At 41.9% G+C, this 21,646-nt stretch overlaps 1 protein-coding gene across 1 annotated transcript in view; it reads left to right on the top strand.

Moving 5' to 3' along the window:
• The first annotated feature begins 1,365 nt into the window (after positions 1-1,365).
• Positions 1,366-21,646, top strand: part of LOC128448989 (zinc finger protein 516-like) — a 48,229-nt gene continuing 27,948 nt past the window's right edge. Inside the window, 1 exon segment of the mRNA XM_053431931.1 lies at positions 1,366-1,886. The gene's annotated coding sequence lies outside the window, so the exon portion shown is untranslated.

Genomic DNA, 21,646 nt, shown 5'->3' with positions numbered 1-21,646 from the left:
GTGAGCAGATCACATTTCAAGAATGCAGCGCTGCATTTAAGCAGATATGTGTCTCTGTGCTGAAGGGGCTATCAGTGTGTTTTCATGTGTACAGCTGAGTAGCTCATATTTCATTAATGATGTAATGACTTGTTTGACGGTCTGGATGTGCATGTCCACATACATATGGATGAGTCTGGACATACACCGATTCGAGGAAGCAGCGATGCATTTCAGTGCTTGTGATATCCACATCGGCCAATATGTACGGGTACTTGTGATTCAGTATATGTGTGTAAATTGTCCGGGAGCCCCCCGTGGACCTTCGGGGGGGCTGCATATACAAAGCAGGCACAATTCAAGGACCAGTTTCTGAGAAGATGCCCGAGCGTCTTAAGTCACTGGTGCATCAGCAACATGGCGCATGCTGAGCAAACAAGCCTGACCTCTGCACAGCACCTGCCCCCACACACAAGGAGTGACAGTTATTATACGAGACTTCAGCACACAATGGACTGGACAACATTTAACAGCAGTATCAGTAGACCATAAGTGTACTGCCACATTATCCAGTTGTACACACTCATCACAGGTATCACAGAAGTAACTGATCTACAAATATGTGTCAAAACAAACACACCTTTTCAATCCTGCAAGGGAGGCAGTGTAAACATCTCCTTGTCTGGGCACTTTTTAGGTGTGTCCAAAAACAATGAAAAATAATCAAAAGTTGAGATAGATATATTAGAGCTATAACCACCAGGTACATGTGTCTTTACACCTTGTAGTTTTTTATGAATATCAAATGGACTTTGGGTAGAGACTGACTGACTGTGTTATTTTGTTTGCCATTTCCAAGACGATGCTTTGTGTCAAACAGGATTGAGAACCTGCTGGACTGAAAATCAAGTACTCTGACTATAGTCACACATTCCTGTAGCATTTATGTGAGGACATAAAAAGTGAATAATAATAAAACTTTTCTTTAAAAAGTAAAAACAAATCAATACAGTTTAGTTACCCACATGACAAAGTTAGTGTTATTGTCAGCCCAGGATTGGACAATATGCTGGTACAAAAATGAGACTACAAAAATATAATATTACTTCACAAAAAAAAAAATATATTGTCAGAATTTGACACAATATAAAAACGTTTCTATAAGAAGGTCAAATGTCAATATATTTGATTCAATTTTGTTTTCCAAAGAACAAAGTCAAACAATATGCTGGTGGAAAAAAATGCAACTATATGTCATTGTGTATCACACCCTGAAAACAGTGTGTTTTGTCTTCACTGGTGCATCGAGTTATTTGGTGTGTGTAGAGTGTTACAACCGGATGGTGGATGGTGGACGGCGGAGTGCTCCTCAGCTGTCAACACCAGGGGCTGGTTTGGCAAAGATTTCCATTCTAATCACCATGTGTGATTTGATCTCCTGGTTGAGCCACATCATTATTTAAACTCTCTGAATAATAATGTAAAGTTGCAGTTTGTCGCTGTGTCTGGGCACTTTCTTAAAAAGTCCTTCGCACTATCAACAACTTTTCGCTGATGAGACAATAGCAGATAGTTCCATTTAATTCGGGCGGAACCAGTCAGCCGCGGAACGGTGGGTGTCAGGAAACTCTCAGAGAAGCACGGCGGGGGCACTAAGACGACACGTGTTTTATAACAGCCGTTTCCACACTTAACAGAACGGTGCGTGTATATTCAACTAAAAACAAAAGCCACGTGTAGTATCGGAGTGATAAGAGCAGAAATCCCCTCTGTCACCACCCCCGCGGGACGGAATGGACTCGACCTACTCAATCATGCACTTCAGCAGACACTGCAAAGAGCATGCTTTCACCTTTAGGATTGTCTGAGCCTCTTCAGCCTGGAATATCTGGGTCTGGATCGAGCAGGTATGTACATCTCATCGTTTCCTTCTCGTTTCACACACACAAACAAACACACACTCACACACACACACAAACACACACACACACACACACACTATCCCGGATCACTCCATGTGTCTATAAGGGAGAGAGAGAAAGGGGGGGGTACATGGGTGGCAGGCGATTGTCCGGATCTTGATTTATAAATAGGGAATACCCAGGCAAGGGGGTGAGGGATGATTTAAACTACACAATGTGAACATATGTTTCCGGATTGACTCTCCTCATGGTGATCGCAGGTATTACTCGTGTTATTTCTCCACTTTTCGTTGGCAGGGTCTAACTCGCGCCGGCTCGATGACACTTGTGAGTCATCACACTTAATGTCTGAAGTCAGTTATTCAAATGAAGGAAAATAAAAGAAGTAGGGATGTGTAGTGCGCATGGCTGCTCCCATGTCCTCCACCAACATCCCTGGGGCTGATCAAACTTTCCACCAGCTCAACACACACGCAGACACACAAATCTCTTCCTTTATTTATTAAGATTTTGAAGGCACACTTTCATGTCAGCAGCATGAAACACACAGATGAGGTTCAGTGACATAGTTGTGAGAAACATCCAGGAGAGGAGAGAGTTGATCTTTAAAAAAAAAAGACATTTTCACACACATACACACACACTGAGTGGAGGTGGACTTTAGGGAGGAGTAAGGGGGGGGGGGGGGGGGGGGGATCCATATTAAGAAGTCGTGTCCTACATAACAAGCCTGGCACCACTGCCGCTGAGCAAGGCACAGGTGCCAGCTCAGTAGTGCGCGGCCGCGCAGGGGAGGCTCTCTCTCTTCTGAGGATGTGAAACCGCTGGAAGCTGATCGCAGGTCTGCTCCTGTCGCATTTCTTCTGCTTTCAGTCTGTGCGCAGCAGCCCCGACACTCATCTGCATGCGGTGCGTGTGCGCGTGCACGTGCGTGTGTGCGTGATTCGGTGGGGTGGTAGTGGTGGAGATGGGGGGGAGTGGAAACATGTGGAGAGGGAGGGGCAAATGGGGGGGGGGGGGGGGGTATTGTGTGTGTCTGTGTGTGTGTGCTCGTGTGTAGTGTGTGCTGGGGGGTTCTGCGCATGTAACTTTGTTTTCCCCTAATGATGATGCACCTCCAGGATGTGAGCCTGCTGTTATGGTTAAAGGGACACAATGGACCCCACCTCCGGCTGCTGGGTGGGGGCTCCGTATCAATGACGCGCATACAGGTGACCGTGCGTGCGCGTGCGTGTGTAATGTGAAAAAGTATGTTTTCTACACACGATAACGGAGAGCGAGTCGGATTGCCTGTGGAAAGAAACACGTCTTTTTACGCACGGCTCCGATCGCGAGCGTCCATCGTGCGTGGGACTCCAGGAGCAATTGTTCAGTGTCACCCTTCTCCTCTCTGGGCACACACACACGCACACGCGCACACACACACACACACACACACACACACACACACACACACACACAGACACAGACACACAGACACGTCTCCATCACTGGATCAGCTGGTCTGTGTGTGTGTGTGTGAGTGTGAAAATCAAACACAAACTTTTTTCTCTTTCTTTGCCCTCGATCTTGTCCTCACTGTTTCGCAAACACAGGGCTTCTTTCCGTTCATGGTGCATTCAGGTGTGCTCCCATAAACTCCGACATTTCCCTATGACACGTACAAGTTCCATCAGAAATCCCCTTATTTATTCTGATTAGGGGGAAGTTTGGTTGATTTACGGGATGTTGGATGATCTAATGTTTTTATCACAACGTATGTGGGGCTGCCCAGTGCACTTTCTTACAAGTGAGGCAATTATGGGAAATGGATTGTACATAGGTACTATTGAAACACACTTCACCAATAATACATAAGATATAGATCTATCTGATTCAGATTTTAATTCATCGAAATAATATAATACTAGCTATTAATCAAGTGAAGCTTGGGAATTTACCCATTAACTGTGTATCATATCTTTAAATTCATTTATCATTTGCTCTTTGAATTCCGTCAGAAAATAGAGAAAATCTCAGAAAACCAAAATATATGGATTATCATTAAAAAGCAACACATCCTCTCAGCTGAAAGACTGGAACCACTGCAACTCCGTCCAAGACACCATGTAGCTATAGGTGTACTACTATGGTGTTACTGAGCTTTTTAAGAAAATTAGTTGAAGTGATGGTATATTGAAGACCGAAACTGCAGAAATACAAGATACATAAACTCAATAATTTATAACTAAAAGAAATGAACTTCATAGTAATGGCCTGTAAAATAGAAAGTAAATGCCAAAACAAATACATAAAAAACAATGAATTACATACAATTTGGAAGTAGGCTATACATATATTTCTACATTTATAAATTCATTATTGAGTCCTTAATTGATGTATAAGGTATACTTTTTTACTTATTTGGCAGTTTTCGGTCCTTTATATACCATCACTTTGAATCATAGGTCTATTAAGTTATACATAATTGCATACATATGAATGTTTATTATGTATATGAATGTCCTCTGGATATCAATATATGTTGAAAATGTTCATCCGGAATTCCCAGTCTCGAAAGTTTGGCTTGAAATTGAAAGATTTCCGATGACACCTGAAGGCAGCACCAGTGAAACGAAGAGAGACAGAGAGCGAGAGAGAGGGAGGGAGAGAGAGAGCTAGGAAAGAGAAAGAGAGAGAGAGAGAGAGGAACCTGTACTGTTACTACAACACAAGGAGACGGGAATCGGCCACAGATAAATAACGATGATAATAATATTGGTAATAATAAGTTGAGCTCGCTCCGGTCAGACAGTCGCGGTTCTGGAGGACAGAGCGTATCAGTCTCTCTCTATCTCTGCTGGATCTGGACTCTATATTTGCTTTTGGAGGAACTGCGCCGGTCCCTGCTCTTCTGTGTGTGTGTGTGTGTGTGTGTGTGTGTGTGTGTGTGTGTGTGTGTGTGTTTGTGCGTGTGTGTGTGTGTGTATGTGTGTGTGTGTGTGCGTGTGCGTGTGTGTGAGCGAGAAGGTCCTCAGAGCTCCACGGTGTTTTAACCGGTAAGGAAGTGACTTGTATATCATTATTATTGTTTGTTATTATGAGGGTGTGTTTGCTGCTGCTGCTGCTGCTCCTGCAGTCTGAGGCTGTTTCAGACTCTTTCTGGCTTAACCCGGTCATTTCCTTTATATAGTGCACAGGCACAGGACTGGCAGCAGAAGTCGCCTGAATGTGCTACAATGTAGATAAGGCTGATTTAGAGGAATGTTTGATAAGAGAGTGCAACCCTGCCCTAAAGAGCCACAGTAATCTCATGATACACTGACAGTTTATGGAAATAACAGGCAAAACAGACTTTATATGGACATTTTATCATATCACAGGTCATATAACAGTGTTATAAAGTATAGCACAAAGGCAGCAATAAAGTTATGTGTGGCTGCAGGAGCCAGTCAGTGCAAATTACAGTGGATGGTAGAGAGAGAGAGCCCATAAAGCTCAGCTCCAGATCACTACATACAAGCTATTTAAAATTACAAATGTGTTTATCATAGAGATGTTATTGGACTGTCACAGCCATTCTCCCTCAGGGGGGGGGGGCAGGCTGGAGTATCAGAGGAGATAGTTATGTGAAAGCTCGGATTGCAGTCGAGGGAGAGAGAGGAGACAGTTGTGCACATGCTCGACTGTCAAAACATGCCCACATCCATGGTTGTAGTTGGAAGAACACGAATGGTTAAAAAAAAGTGGGTGGGGAATTATGCAGTGTCTTAACCGGCGTTGACTTACAATAGTAGTGTTGTAAATAGTGCTTACTTTGTACACCGCCCCCCCCCCCCCCACCACACACACACACACAAACACACACACACGCACACACAAACACACACGCACACAGAGAAATCACTCTACTCCATGTGTCACTTTTGTGTAGCAGAGTTTTACAACATATTCAATTTTATTCTACTGTAAATATTCGCAGTATATACTCACATTTTGTAGAGTTTACTACATAATCACTTTATATTTTCACATTTAGTAGAGTTTTATTATATATTCACTATATTTAAAAAAAATTCTATAGTATCTGTCTGTGATAGACATTGTATTGTATCACATTCCTTCAGTATTCCTGCCTTATCTCTCACTGTGCTCTGGTTCCTCAACTTCTTGTTTTTGTTGTTTTCTGAACTTTGCAGTGTTTTCTCCCCTCATCTTCTCTTGATATTGACTTTCTGAGGTGTGCTGTTTTTTCTCTGTACCTGTTGAGAAATACAGCAATTTTCCTGCAGGTCACACACACATAAAGAAAGACATAGAGAGAGAGGGAGAGACGAGGGAGAGAGGGAGGAAGAGAGGCAGTGCGTTGTTTTGCAGACAGGATTACATTGTCTCTCCCCCCACGTCAGATTTCAGACATGATTTTCTTTCCTCAGCCCTGTAGCTCTCACTCTGTGGTTGTACGAGTGAACACGGCGCACTAAAAACACCACAACAACAATAAATGATCCGACTTCACCAAACTGACTGTTAGATAATAAATAGTGTGTAAGAGCTGCACCATCTGTTTTCCAAGCCCAGGAATAACACCAGGAATAGATTTAAAGGTAAACACATTTGGTCGGCAAAGCTTGAGGGAAGCTGTAAATAAATGCTGCTTGTGTATGTGTCATTATTTTCTGTGTAGCAGCAGCACAGCAGGTCATTACCAATCAAAAAAGAAAAGCCACAAACAGGCTTACTTCTAGATGTCAGTGGGGCGGTAGTTTTCTCGGGGAGTTATGTCATGCGAGCGTCTGCCCGCTGTCACGTCTGAGATCACTTGTTGAGCACTATGGAGAAAGAGGAACATGACCTATGTTTCAACGTGACTCGTCGTGACAGTCGGTGATTCATGTTGATTTGAGCACTTGCCACGGTCGCAGAAGGACAGATAGCACAGAAATAAAAAATGAGATTGTTTAGAAAGCCGTTTTTGTTTTGTTTCGCAGATGCCTCCCATTCACATAGTGATCCACCGAGAGCTCACGCATGACTCGAGTGAAGTTCTTTGTGTTTGATTGCCCCCCCCCACCCCCCACCATTGTGCGTCCACTCATATACTGAGTAAATGCTGCATACATTTGGCTTTTGTGAGCAGGACGGTTGGTCTTTTGTAAACGACGTGTTTGCTTGTTTTTAGCGTCCCCGTGCTTATCATGATCAAACTTTCAACTCTGCCATGACACTTTACCTCGGACATGACTATTTTTTTTTTTTTTGCCCCAAAGTCCCCCCCCCCCCCCCCATCTCCCCTCCCCCCTTTTCTGTATCTGTGGGAGTAAAATTAGCAATTTTTTATTTTTTTCGGTCGTCTCCCTTCAGAATGTGGAAGTGTTTTATTGGTGGCCAGAAACAATGAGGACAAGGCAGGGCTTTGTGGTGGCAGAAATGCATTTTTAACCCATGTGAATGAATGGCGCCTCACATTCCACAGCAGCAGGCCCTTCACTGAATGGCAGCACTAACTCGGCTGTTTTCATTACTCATTACTGCCTTGTGCCTTTTTTACCGTGCTCATAGTCATTTACCTTCCCTAAGAGAGAGAGATGAGGGGGGTGAACACTACATCGACCCTGTCTGTAGATTTTTGAGGTAATATCACAGAGCTAGATGCGTTTTTTTCTTTTCTTCTAATTATTATCCTCCAGGTTTCTCTTACTCCGCAGTTAATATAACAGATCGATAGGTTGTTTTAGTAATGGTGATTTGTAATGTTGAAGGTGTAGCTCGTAGCGATCAACCCATTGACTGGAGCATTTTGCTGAGCGAGATCTGTCCATATGATTATAGGACTGCAGCATTTTTACATAGTGTGTGAAGAGGAAGTGTTTTGCTAACTATTAGCAATATTTACTTTACACTTGGCCTAATTTATGCTGCCTCCTAGTGGCCAAAATACACTTGGCCCAGGTTTCTGTGGGTGGTTTGCAGCACCTGGTTGAATCCGCGTCTGAAAGCGTTCCAGCGTGTGCTACAGTTGAGCCCTACATGTGCATACTCATGCCATGAGCTGAATCCATTCGCTTCTTCTCCGAGAGTAATTACTACCCCGCTTTGACTCGGTTTCTTCATGTTAATGTTGTTCAGCTTTGAACTAGAATGCCTATGAAAAAAGTAAAGATACCCAAAAGCCCAAGACGGACATGTTTTCCTGTAGTGAGTCGGTTAGGCTGAGGTCTAATGCATTCTATTCTCAGCTTTATTTTCCTTGTTATGTCCTAGATTTTATCAACCTTTTTTTCTTCATAAAAGCAAAGATAGATCTTCCTTCACAGGCTTAAATAACCTTTGTGTCATATTGAGGTTGGATCGCGTCAAGAGGCAACAAACAACAAGTGAAAAAAAAGATTTCGGGTGCTGCTTCCTCTTTAGAGACAAATTAAGAATTGCGTGTATATCTTTGTTGGTGGTCCAGACAGTCTCATCATTTTATTATGGGCTCTTTTCTGTGTTGTTGGCATTGATTCCCCTCTGCATGGTGGGGGTTTCCACTCTGAAAGGGCAATCTCTCTCTGTGTCAGCCTAGAAACACCAAGCTCCCGGATTAAATTATAAATGAGCCCTCCATGGGAAACGTATTGCTTACTGCCTCAGGATAATCAGAAGGAATTTAGATTTCCTGCAGCAGTCACCCTACAGCTGTGCAGTATGTGCACTTGTCCCTTCATTAGGGCCAAAACCTTCCTAGATGCAGATTTCCTTGAAACTTTGGTGACAGATGGGTTGTCTTTATTTGGGTCACACCTGCACGCTCCCCAGCGATATTGGATCAATAGAGACTACACCAGATATAAACTGTGAGGGCGGAGAGCTGTCCAAATTAGACCCACAGAAATGATGTAGTAATCGGAGGATTAAGATAGGAGGGGGGTTAGAGTTGACGGGGGGTAGAGGAGGTGCTGGCGTGGGGATTTAGGCACGGGGCCATTTTAGCCTTCACGCAGAGTGGTGGGGAGGGAGGGGGCAGGGACATGGTCGTAGTGTTGCATGGGGCCCAACTGTTGCACTTCCATGTACTTTTTTCATTTGTGCATTGGGGTTTTTAACTTCAAACCGTTTTTGTTGCTGTGGTGGAAAACCCATCTCACACACTTAGTCATCCTGGGACTCAAGAACCCAGCCAATGCAAACTACACTACATGGATCCTTTCAGACAATCTAGTTGTTAGGGGGCTTTGTAGATTTGCATAAAGTGACATTTTTATCACAAAGGAAATAACATATCACATCTTAAAATTACATCAACTCTAATAGAAACTGAAAAAAGAAATAACCATAGGCATCTGTTGTGTGTGTGGATGTAGAAAGTGTCACATAATTTTCCCCTTTTTTGTTTACTGTCATTATTTAATATAACTATTTACTGATGTTTTCACACTACGCCTTCATCAGGATAAAAAAGAAAGAAAAGATGACTGGTATTTATAGACGTACTGTCGACACACAAAGCGACAATAGCTGAATGTGGGATGTGCAACCCACATTAATTGCTTGTATGGTTTATTACTTTTCATATTCACTAGAAATGTTTACAAAAGACTAAGCTAATAATGATGCTAAGCTAATAAAGCTAACCACAGTTGTACACACTAATAACTTTTTAACACTGACAGTTTTATTAAATGAGATCACACTGGATATTGAAGCCAACGTTATCTGCTCTTGAAATAGAATCACTGGCACATGTTTATAGCAAACACTTTCAGTGTATTTATCCCAGTGATACTAGTGATGAAATAGTGTGAGTAAAGGTCAGGCTAATAAACAAGATTCAAAGTGAGTTCACTGAAACGGAAATCTTGTTACCAGTACGTTATGGGCAAGTTATCAGTGCTGTTAATATAACTTGTCAATTTGAATTTGAACAAACTAAGTTCTGTTTGAATTAGTCCAACAATTTCTATTTTTCTCTGTATTACAGTGCAAGGAAGATTGATTTAGTTTCTGTATAATTTTGTTGTACTACTTAAAACAGATTACAAGTATTTTCCAATCAAAGTTATTCATTGTGTTAACATATCTTGTTAACTTTAATGTCAACAAAATTATATTAATGTGTATGTTATCAATTGAAGTACTTCTTTTCAGTTGGTTCAACAATTTCACTTTCTGAGTGTATTATAGTGCAAGAAGTCCTCTAATTAGATTTTCTGTATGTTTTTGTCGTCAAACTATTTAAAACTTAACACACAAAATAACATTAAATTAAAAACACCGGTCATGCTTGGTCATGGTAATCCTCATCCCCGATGAGTATTTTCCATGTCAGATTACTACTGGTTGTACTAATAAGTGGCTGTGTGAAGACGAGAACAAAATCCAAAGGCTGACCACACTGAGTAGCTGATAATCTGTTAATCATGGCTGGATATCGACCCCATTTATGAACTGAGAACACGGTAGCGTGGGCCGGCAGCTTTCCAGCTCCTCGTCACTGCATCAGTTGAATTGAATAGGAAGTGTTGGAGTTCTACAGAGAACAGAATCTCACTTCAGTCCAAATGGAAGCACATTAACCACTTTACAAGCGGCGTTATCCATCACCGTCACTCACGTTGGTTTCCCCATCTTACACATTATTGATGATCCAATGAAATAACAATCACGAGCACAGAGAGCTGCGCCGAATGTGCCTGATTCATTAGCAGTGCTTATCGGGTTGGAGCTGACATCGTGATCATAGTTAATAGATTTCTGCCTGCGTCTATGAACCCGATGCTTGGCATTGTTGCGGTGATTGCTGCGGGATTAAAGAAGAGAAATAAGCTTAGCCGGGAGAAATAGCCCAGAGAACCACGTGGCTGTGATCGGGGATTGAGGGAGGGAGAGAGAGGAGAGCTGGCGGGGGAAGGAACAGCACTCTTTGTCCAGCCCAGATGTCACTGTAGTAGACTACCATTATTGATCCACTGGTTCACACACACACACACAAACACACACACACACACACACACACACACACACACACACACACACACACACACACACACTCACACACAAGTAGACAGCATTAATGGAAATTAAAGACAGCGCCAATTTCTTAGTTATGTTAAATAAACAGGCTTTAATTCTGATTCATCCTGTATTTATTCATAAAAAGTAAATCAGATTGATGAAAAAATATGTCAAATAGATCAGTTAATGCATGTTTAACTATGTTTTACACAGTGCATCACGGATTTGTTTGCTCTTTTCTTTCCTCATCTGTCTGGTCTGTTTATCTTCCTGCAAGACGATGGCCTTCCTCAAATTTGATAGGCCACTAGGTGATACGCTAACTTCGCATGTAGGTGTCTGGGTGTGTCTGTGTTTTGTGGTGGTGACAGCCAGGCTTTGGTAGGGAGGAGACATGGCAACCAAACTTAATCCAAACTCACAGCAGCCTGGAGGGCTGTAAGGGTGGGATGGGGGTTGGGTTTGTGTTGAGCTGTTTCCCAAGCAGAGAGGCTCCTCTTTAGCATTCACCATCCTGTTCCAGTTAATAAACACCCTCTGAGTGGGAATAAACAAGTCTGTAGAAAAATAGGTCCTAAATTACACTAAGACATATCATTCTTTTATGTATTTTTTTCCTAAGAGAAAACATTGACTGCATCTCCGATGAACAGAAGTCAGGTTTTGCTTCAGAAGAAAAACAAGAAATGGTTAGGTAGGTGAGGTACAGAGGAAAAAGGGAGCGGCAGCTGTTGGAAATTCATAAATAGAATAATCCAGAATTTGACTGACGAGTGATTTCTGTTAGGCAGGAAGCAGACATAAAACGTACATGCATTTCAGTTGTAAACCAGGTACTACAAGAACCAAAAACAGGAAGTTCTGGATTACCACTTAACAAGTTTTGAGCTTTCATTTTCAATTTAGTTTCACTTTTATACAATAAACTGCTACTTACACCAACCATTCACACACACCTACAAACACACACACACACACACACACACACACACACACACACACACACACACTCAGAGTGTTGTCTTTTCCCCCTCAAGGAACTCATGTTGTTGCTCCTCTTGAGTTTGAAAACACATCAAAATATGAAAAGCTTGTATGCTCTTCTTCTATTTCCCTCTTTTTCAACTGCCCCACATTCACTGCATCCTAAGCATCATCGATCAGTGTGTAAAAATATTTTCCCTGTGTTTTTTTTGTACAGAGTCAGAGCGAATGGAAGAGAGTGGATGTAGTTAGTGGAGACTGAAAGCCAACGATATTGCATGTCTGACTAACTTAGGGGGAAAAAAGCTGGAAATATCTCCGGGCTACTGCAGCTAATCATTCAGCCCACAGAGGAACTGATCGTTAGCCGCTGATGTCAGTCTAACCTTGCTACGTTATGCTGTAGTTAGTGTATGCATGCACATGTGTGTGTGTGTGTGTGTGTGTGTGTGTGTGTGGAAGAGAGGGAGTCGAGCTGAACGCTAGTTTGGACATTGTCCTGTCAAAAAACTTGATTGTTATACATGATAAAGACAACCGTTTGTGATGTTGCTTTTGAAAACCACAATTAGTGGTGATTTTATTCTTTTTGTTGAAATGCTGCGCTTGATGTGGCTGCTCCTCGCTGTCGTTATGTCCTTTTCTCCTTCTATGGGGAAAAGAAAAGACCCACTCAGATGGAAATACACGGGGCAGTCTGACTTCTTGTGGCTGTCTGAAAACATGTCAAAAGAATGAAGATTATAGTAACAATACAATGTAAAAACCTAATTATCAGCCAAATGGAAGAACCGAAACATCTCATCTGGTTTTCTTGAGGTAGTCTGAGACCTCTGTGAATTGAAATGCAGTAAAATTTAACCCTATACACAGGGATCCATTGCTACCCCACTCTTAACTTACTCTCTTCATTTGAGCAGTGAAGGGAGTAAACATGCAAGAGGAAGAAGGGTTAAGGAAGTAGTTATAGTAGCACTTCTGTCTGGGTCAAGCAGGCTGTGGGGTCTCTGAGGACAGAGGTCAGGAGAAGCAGGAGGTTCGCCCAAGGGCTAATCAGCCCAAATCCAGAGATACAGGGGAACCACAAACATGCTGGAAGCTGGATTCAGGAGCAGGTTGCCGGCCATGTGCCCCCTATTTTTTTTTTTTTGTTGTTCTTCAGCGAGGAAGGGAAGAGGAAAATTAGTAAACGTCTTTAAAACCTGCTCTTGTTGTTCTGTCTGCATTTTATGTAGAATACAAAAAATCACAAAGACAGTATAAGGTTAAATCCTAGTCTCTAAACTAGTGTTATAACCAAGAGTGATTTATGTTATGCTCTCACAATGAAGAACCTTGTTGAGGCTTGCTCATGTCATAGACTGTAAAGATGGACGAATCCCCACAAGTGAAGAAAAAGGGTCCCGATCATGAGGCTAGTCGTTAGCAGTTTGTTAACTGTATACTAGTGGTGGTATTGTTTAGTTATCACTAATGACTTAACTAAATCATGTGTTATGATAATTAGGTGGTAGTTCTATATCTCATTTAGCCTACAGAAATTATTTAATTTTTGCTGTAACGCTTTTATAATCCTGTGGTCATTTATTGGGTCTTTGTGGTATCAAAATAGTGAATCTATTTGTCAGTGTGTTTTATTTTCTGTGATGTAATTTGGACCTTCACACCTCTGCAGCATATAGACTGTATCTAAAGATGGACGACATGACCGCTCCACAAAAGCCAAGGTGGTCATTCACCACACCTCCTCCTTGCATTGATGTTTGTCCAAATATAATTTTTTCTCTATAAATTTGGTTTTAAATAGTTATTCGATGCAATAAAAAATGGGGGAAACATCATGATTGACTGACCTGCGATTGGTCGAGTGCGGCCGGACAATGATTCTCTGGCTCTGGCTCCAAATGCTCAAGATGGCAGTCCTGGAATCTGGGATATTTTGGTTCGTTCCTGGATAATGTGAGCAGATGGAATGTGGAGCCGCTTCAGCCTTCTTAATTTACATTCTATGGTCTATGACGGCAACTTAAAAATTGTTATGATTTCACTTTTCACATAAATAGCTTACCTAACAAATTAGTGTGCATATTTTACACATCAACCTTTGATTTCAGGTCATGGGATTAAAACTGATACCGTGCCAAAATGCTCCTGGGTAAAGAGTTTGTTTTAGTTTGAAAATACTGTTTTAAACTAAAACAGTAGTATGGAAGTAGCCTCAATAAGTATTAAGACTATTTAAAAGTTTATATGGTAATTTGAACCTGGTGTGATTACAATGTGTTCAGTGTATTTACCCCATTAAAGTTTAAAACGCCAGATTTTCACCTCGTCCAGATTAGCCCTCTTTCAGTGTGTTTTCCGGGGCGGCTGGTTCGCTGCTCACCTCAGTTCCCAGCTGCTTCTCTGTCTGTTGCTCGGGGGCCTTGCAGACAAACTACACAGGGAAGAAGAGACCAAAGACAGGGAGCTTTTTTAGTACCCCCCCCCCCCCCCCCTCCAACAGCCCACCACCACAACACACACTACCCCGCCACTCCACATCCACCACCCTATGCAGAAGCACCACCACCTTTTCCCATTGGCTCTTGATGTTTTGTAAAGAATCCCCCAGCACACTCGCACCCTCCCTTCAACTATCCCCCTGGCCTTGGTGCCCTGTTCCTACATTGTATCCAGATGTGAGGAGAGTAGTTAAGGGGAGGAAGGTAAGGGCTCCTGGTAGTACCCCCCCACCACTCCCTAACCCCAACCTCCAAACACACCCTCCGAGTCAAACACCAACCTTAGGCTGGAGCTCTTCCAATAATCAGAAATGATCAAGACCTGCAGAGTATCCCTCCTTATGCACAAACTTTCATCAAAACATCCCATGATGTTTTTTTTTGTATTTGTTGCATTCACTGGCAAAAACATTTGTATACAACATCATGTCCCCTTGTATCAACTTAGTCATTGCTACTACATTATTTTCCCTTAAAACCCTAAAGAAGAAAATCTGTCGCTCTTGAGGCCGACTGGCTGTGATCATCTAATCCCCGCCCACAGAACTCTATTTAAGGAGGATAGCCATTAATCCCATCAGATTATACCTGACCAACTCCACAAAATCACCCAATTAATAGTTTTAGGGATGACCACAAAAGTCTCTCTCCCCTGGAACCCCCCCCCCCCCCCCCCGAAAAAAAACAATAAGAAAAATCAGACACACTCATTGAGTCCTAATCTCATACTTAGTCTCTAACAGGGCGGCAGGCAGGAATCAGCTGCCTGACTATGACCATGACTCCTCAACTAGAATATAAGCAAACAATGGAAATGCCAAATGTGCATTTTCATGTGAGTAAGAGCAACATTTTACACTGAACCAGACTGATAAATCCTAATCTTTAATGCACATTATCCCCAAAATACACGTGCTATGGGTACAACATCTCCTAATGAGGTTATTTGAGGTTATAGCTGGCCTTTATGACCTCTGCATTATAGTAGTGGTCGAGACAGACCAGTTGAGACATATTTTATCTGACCTTTGTCAATGTGAGACAGAGACTGGAGGTTTGGTGGTCAGTGATATAATGTTTAGAGAATCTCAGATTGTCGTCTGCCTTCCTTGTCCACTCTGTTGGTGCTGCTAGCGTTAGCCGGTGTAGCTGTAATTGGTTATGTATAGTGCTGGTGTTGTTGTTGTACTTATAGGGCAGCCTTACTTATACTGCAGCTGACGGATTTGCTCCGGTAAATTATTTCCACACTGTTGATTTTAGTCAAGAATCTAAATCTGGTTGCAAGGCCATGTTTCTTTTTGCGTGTCTACCCCATTAGTGCTGTTGAAGTCATGCATGACAACTATGACTTTTCAAGTGCTTGACAATAACAACACCGTATCTGGTGTAGATGCCACCGCCACCTGGCTTTACTACTGCACTGCGCTAAACCCGCAGATGAACAACTAGCCTACAAAAATACACAGTGTTGACTAATGCCAACTCTTTATTCAAGCATCAGATGGTTTTGGTCCAACTAAGAGAGGAATTACAGATAATGTGAAAAAATCCTAAACATTATTCATCTAATTCTACTAATTGTGGGAAGCCAATCCGAGATAACTCATTAGAATTGACATTCAACAAGTGTGGTGTTTATTAATTCTAGAGTGACTGTGTAACTAAGTCATTATTACATAAATAACAGTGTGGCAATGTCTTTCATTCTCCTTGTGTTGTGGTGTTCTTTCGTATAACTAGGTATTTGTGTAAAAAATATTTATATTTCATATTATTCCATGGGACATACTGTTGATGAGGGGGCCCCTTAATAATTTCTTTCTTGTAGGGTGTCCTTAGTTTAGAAAAACAAAAAAAAACAAGAACCACTTTGCCACAGTATTTTTAGTCATAGTCCTTCTGTTCCTTTCATATTAGTTTCTTTACCTCTCGAAACATCTGTCTGTTCTTTCTATGGGAGATAAATTCATCCATACCCACAGCACAGTCTGATTCACTGATCCTAGATTCATATAAATACATACGAGTGTACCGGACTCTCTCTCTGTGTGTGTGTGTGTGTGTGTGTGTGTGTGAGTGTGAGTGTGAGTGTGTGTGTGTGTGTGTGCGTGTGTGTGTGTCTCTCTTTGGAGGCGAGTCATCTCCATTTTCAGTAACCCATCCAGCAGTCTCAGTTGGCCGTAGTGTGTTGTGTAAAGCTGTTCACTGGGGCGGTGTGGAGAGAATGACGGTGTGTAATAATCCCTCTGTCGCTTATTTCTTGTATAACTGACCTGTTGGTTTGCAGCAGTGCTGACTGGCTGGCTGTTTGACTTAATGGCTGTTTTGCTGCCTGACTGATGCAGGTAACTCCCGCTGGAAGCGCCTGTTCTCTCTCTCGGGGGGACGCTGCGTAAACATGACTGCTTGATGCAACCATTGCTTTCTCCTGTGTTACCCTTTGTTGATCTTCTGTAGTAATAAATCCACATGAGGTGGAGTGCAGGGGGGAGCTGATATTTTGCAGGTTTTGAAATGAATTATACCATCATACCACAATTTATAGCTACTAAGACGTCTCCATAGACACAGCGTTCTTATGCTATATGCTACTACTACTGCTATACATGCATTACTAACTGCTACTAATGCATGATTGTATTGGCCTGACGAAGTAAAAATCGTTTCACATCACACAATTTCCTATGTTGTATTATGAAGGGATACAAACTTCTGTCTTGTCTTATATACAAACTGCATTCAAACTGAATCTGCATGTCTCTGTGCTGGTGTGCAAGTTAAGGCCAAGCAGCATTTTATACTTCAGTTTAGCTTGTCCTTGATATCCAGGGCAGTTCCAGAGTAATCATTAATAATTGATTATCTGTGTGAGGCAACAAAGGATGACAACAAAAGCGTAGTACTATGCGGACGCTGTATATACAGAAAGTATATATATATAGACCTATATATATAAAAAAAGTGGTATAGGCTATAGATGTTTGTCAATTACTGCAATATATTATTGTTAATATTATTACTAAGTCTGATAGTATATTAATGACACAATTTTAAGTATATTATAAATAATTATTATAGTTTATTAATGTTAATACTTTTAAGTATTTTATTACAAAGTATTATATTAAAAAGTTTAGTCAGCGAGAAAAACAAACAACTAATGAATATTTTCTACAATTCTTCAGCTTCAATATAAGAGAGGCTCTAATAATATAGCATTTGTTGAGCTAGACCAAAACTATGATGATGTTAACCAGGAGGTAAAACCACAAAAGTAGTCAATTTATTTCTATGTGAAAGGTTTTGATAAGCCCTTACTCTTGTTTCTCCTGTTTCCAAGCCTGTAGGGGACAGGCTCCTTCATTTGAAATAAACACTCAGCCTGTACACCTTTTACTTGACAGCAATTTGAGACCATTAATATCCCACTGACATAATGTGCCCATTACCGGACAGGTTGTCAGCCTGACATTGATGCCAGCTCAGTGTGGGTGTTGAAGGCTTCCAGATGTCGCTGTGCTAAACCCACTACTGCTTAAACATCAGGTTGTGTCGTTGAACTTTACTGCCTCTTGTTCATCGGCAGGATGCCATGAGCTGGTTTCCTTAAGCCCACCTGCGTCAGAGGAGGGGAATAAACTAGAGAAATATATGTAACTGATTATGCTACATAATGGAGATGTATCCACACTTATTTTAATGCATTTCGGTCTTCCGGCACATTATTTTCAATGTTCTTTGGTCTTTGATGTCATTCACTTAGTCATCCAGCCACTCTTTTCCTGTCTTTAACTTATAAATGTCAGACATGTAGGTGTCGTTTATCTTTGTTCTGTGTCAATTTTTGCAAGCAGCCATAGCCGCAAACGTCAGGCTTGTAGCTCTCTGCTTTCAACAAGTGATCTTTTCTAGTCAAACCTCCGGAGACAGATGTTTTCCAGTGGAATTGGCTTGTTTGTTTTTCAACAGGTCACTTAGGAGCAAAAGTTGGAACAGCTATCTCTTAATAGAGTTTTTTTTCCCAACTAAAACATCTGTCAAAGTAGAGGAAAAAAGAAAACGCAAATGTTCCCGAAATCTCACCATTTCCATACCCCCCCCCCCCACCCACACACGAGCACACCACAGTGCTCCTGCATGGTGTGTTAAACACACGCACACCTACATTTGCACTGCGCTGTGTAACTTGATTGGGAGTGGGGGGAGTTTGTAACTACACCAGCAGATTGTCTCTGGTGCACAATTGGATGAATGTTGTGGATCCGCCAGTTTCCTGTGCTGTTGTTACACTGCAAAGAATATCTGTCCTAACGAGCCAGGTACAGTCTGGCACAGTTTCAGTCTCACCTTCTTAATGCAAGTTTGAGGGAGAAAAACCCAGACTGAGCTAATAACCACAGAGACACATTTATTTCGGGCACTGATCCTCTCATTAGACGACGGTGATCAATAGTCCAAATTGCTAAGAAGTCGTGGGTACTCCTGTCTGATGGACACTTTCTGCAGCGTGCAGCCCACAGCCTGCATTGCTCTCTCTCGTCCTCGCTCTCTGTCTGCCTCGATCTCTCTCTCTCTCTTTCTCGGTCAGCTCTTATTATCCCAATCCATCTCCTGCCGTGACTTTACATCACTATTTACCACTTATCTTCCCTCTGCTGCCCCCCCCCCCCCCCCCCCCCCCTTCGCTCATTATTTGCTCTGCCTTCTCTACTCCCCCTGACATGCATCTCTTCTCAGATGCCGCCTTGTTTACCTGAGTGTTAGTTTAGAGTTTCTCCGCTGGGCGGGTTAGCGAGCCCTCATCATTTCATCAATGTGAATCAGTCAGCCCCGATAAGACGTGACCCAGATGGGATCTCCAGCTCTTTTTTATAGAGCCATCCATCATGGCCATGTAGCCCCATAAGCTCCCTCTCACGGTATAATGCCTGTCAGTCTGCGTATGAAAGAAATGTGTCATGTAGCTTCGGAGCATTCTCTAGAAAAACTCGGGGCCCTGTATAAAAGACTAACAGCGTTTGTTTTTCTCATCTAGCAGCCCCAGTTCCTGTGTGGTGCTTCGTCTTTTTTATTTTTATTTTTGGACATTAACTCCTGGGCAGATGTTTCAGGACACACACAAACACACTCGCTGGCTCGCACACACTCATAAACAAACGAGCTCCTGGAATATTCCTCCAGGGACTGACGATGGTCAATAATTACTTTATTGTGACCTTTGTGAGCTTTCATGTGCCAATAATAAGCCCACAGGGACTTTATGTGGACCACGTTACACTGCTGTTTTTGTAGTATCTCTTTTGAGGGAATACTTTGACATTCAGGGAAATACTATTGTTCAATTTCTTTAATTGATTAAATGAGAGGATCATTGGCACTATCATGTCAGCACAGAGGCTAACACCAGCAGCTGGCTACTACTGTAACTTGAAGCACAAAGTCTGGTAACACTGGGTAACAGCTAAGCTGGCTCAGTCTAAAGGTGACACAATCCACCTCCTAAACCATTAAGCTCACTAATCACATGTTGTATCTGGCTTGTTACCTGTACTAAAACTAAATGTACACACATGGACTGCTTCTTGACCAGACACAGTACTTTTCCATAATAAGAACAAAATAATAATTTTGTTAGATTGATTTCTTTGGACCGAGCTAGTCTAGCTCTTACTAGCATCTGTGGTGAATTGTGGAGATTTTGTTTAATAATTATTAATAACTATGTCATGTGTTACGATATATAGTATGTAGTTTTAGCTCATATACCAGCACACCATTATATTTAGTGTTATGTTTCCCTTATAGTCCTATAAGGATTTATTGTTGCTTTGTAGTATTTAGTGTATTAAGTGGTATTCTAGTGATATCATATTGACATTCACACTTATATGCACTAGGCTGTATGTAAAGATTGATGAATTGACGTCCCCAACAAAGTGAAGCCAAAGTGCCCTGATCACCACCTGGTTGCTGACCTATCATAAATCCTGCCTCCTCCATGTTTGTAGATGAGGTATAGACTAATTGGAAAATTTAGGTAAAAAAAGATGTGAGATACATTTTCTCACGGATGGTTGTTCTTATCACACCGATGTTTGTTCAAGTGCAATTTTTCTTGTAAGTTTTGCTTTGATTAGTTATTTGATGGTATAAATAAACAAGGTGAAACGTCATGATTGACAGCTTTAACAGATTGGTCTAGCGTGTGTCTCGGTGGGACCTCGATACCATAGCTCCATCTGCCAATCGCTGGCTCCAAATTTGCAAGATGCATTGTCTGCAGCAATGATATTCTGGCTTCATATCTGGATAGTGAGAGCGAGGAGAGACGCATCATCCTTCTTTATATACGAATCACTAACTTTATATACTGTCTATGCACAGAGAGGGTTCAGTACGCAGTATTTTGTACCATACAGAGACACCTTTCCAGTTGTTGAAGTTGGATTTTACCCATAGGTTACTTTGTTTGGAAATTGTGCTTTTTTATACTATATGTATTGTGTGTGTGCGTGTGTGTGTTTATACTTGTGTGAACCACTTTGCAACAACAACTGCCCGTTTGAGCCCACACACTGTGTAGCAGAGCCAGCAGGAGATTTCTTTAGAAACCATCCCATCCTGCCAGTGTGTGTGCGTGTGTGTGTGTTTGTGTGTGTCCAAAAGCAGATCTGTTGCCCTGCTATGTTCTCATATCTCCTCTTGACAACTCTTACAGGATGTGTTCTTCACATTTTGCCTCGAGGTAAAGACAGGTTTGAAAGCAAAGCACACAGCAAGAAACAAAAGCAAAGGAGCCAAGTAAATGATTTGGCAATGAAAATTCAAACAAACACACTGTGTTCAGGCACACACAAATGATATTGCAACACCTCAATGCATTTTCCTCAAAGCAGGCACTGGTTGTCACTTTATCGACCTCTCCTCACAAGCCTTTTGGTTCTGCATCCTAATCCCCGTCCTTACTAACACGCCTGAAAACACCAAACTCGTGTAATGTGGATGCCAGGCGTATTTGTAGCAGAATTGATGTTTTATCCGATGAAAACGTATAAATGTGGATTAAGCCTCAGAAGATTGACCCGACAGCTTCATGCTAACATAATTTAAGGACTGTTGTATTGAACAGGTAATAACTTGCATTAGAGATCATTTCTTAAAATGCTGCATAGAGGATTTTCTTGTAAGCGTTCTTTGGGGCTAATGACTTGTTGCTCAAATTCATGTAAAATGATGTCCTTTAAGAAGTTCTCCTTGCGGCAGCCTGCTGGTGTGGTG

The sequence above is a fragment of the Pleuronectes platessa genome, chromosome 10, assembly GCF_947347685.1.
Source record: "Pleuronectes platessa chromosome 10, fPlePla1.1, whole genome shotgun sequence".
NCBI lineage: Eukaryota > Metazoa > Chordata > Actinopteri > Pleuronectiformes > Pleuronectidae > Pleuronectes > Pleuronectes platessa.
This window is presented reverse-complemented; position numbering and strand designations above follow the sequence as displayed.